The sequence below is a fragment of the Octopus bimaculoides genome, chromosome 10, assembly GCF_001194135.2.
Source record: "Octopus bimaculoides isolate UCB-OBI-ISO-001 chromosome 10, ASM119413v2, whole genome shotgun sequence".
In the NCBI taxonomy this organism is placed as follows: domain Eukaryota; kingdom Metazoa; phylum Mollusca; class Cephalopoda; order Octopoda; family Octopodidae; genus Octopus; species Octopus bimaculoides.
This window is the reverse complement of record NC_068990.1, coordinates 15,580,485-15,581,589: the sequence shown is the minus strand read 5'-3', so window position 1 is coordinate 15,581,589 and position 1,105 is coordinate 15,580,485. Positions and strand designations below refer to the sequence as shown.

The following is a 1,105-nucleotide window of genomic DNA, read 5'->3' as shown; positions in this document are numbered from 1 at the left end:
TATATATATATATATATATATATATATGCATACACGCACACACATATATTCTCATTGAAGATGGAAATCAGTACCGATGACCCATGTGGCAAGAAATTTTCTCACAGCATGAAACCAATGGCAGCCTTGTTAACCCACAAATCAAAAATATTCATCCCCCAGTGTGTTGTCGAGCACTCATTCTCACAGTTTGACATTAGCTTATACATACATATATATATAATGTTGATGTGTGTGTGTGAGTTTATGTATGTATTATCAAGCCTGGTTATTATGATATCAATGAAGTTATGATATCACGAACATCAACAGCAAGCTTGCTTGTAGCCACCTATCACCAAAAATAACAAGAACAGAAGAAAAAATAAAACTTTGATTGAAAATGAATACTTACAGTTATTTAATGGGAATTCAGACAAAAGAAAAATCGTTTTCGTCAAATGTGGAATAAATATTTCTATAGAAGAACATAATACATGAAATAAATTTTCCAAATTTTTTCTTTTCGGCAAAGAATATTCTGTCCTGTGAATAAAAGAGATATGAACAATGTAACTTTTTGGTAATTTCTTAGAAATGAATATTTATGATGTATTTAAAGGGAACAATGTTAGAATTTGATGTATTACAATCACTGTATGTCGTTTTCGACAATATTCCTCACCCCCTCCCACACACACATACACAAAATCCTCACCACTCCCACCCCACTACTATCATGAACGTCATCATCATCATTGTCATCGTCGTCGTCATCATTATCATCATCATCATCGCCGATGTTGTCTTTGCTGTCATCATTGTTATTGTCATCATCATCCTCATCATCATTATTGTCACCGGCAACCTCTTCTTTTTCCCTTCCTCTTCCTCCTCCTCACCATCATCACCATCATCATCATCATCATCATCATCATCATAATCATCATTGTCTTTGTCATCATCACAATCACCATCATCATCGTTGTTGTCAACGTCATCATCATCCTTGTCATTGTCATCGTCACCATCATCATCATCATCATCATCATCATCATCATCATTTTCATATTCTTCGATAACTATCCATCACTCTCCACCTCATCTGCATTATCATTATCATCGC

General features: G+C 34.5%; 1 protein-coding gene across 1 annotated transcript in view; it reads right to left on the bottom strand.

The window, feature by feature from the left end:
• LOC106880728 (uncharacterized) overlaps positions 1-1,105 on the bottom strand; it is a 35,405-nt gene that overhangs the window by 21,029 nt on the left and 13,271 nt on the right. Inside the window, exon 2 of the mRNA XM_014930806.2 lies at positions 395-525. The gene's annotated coding sequence lies outside the window, so the exon portion shown is untranslated. The remainder of the gene's footprint in view (positions 1-394; positions 526-1,105) is intronic.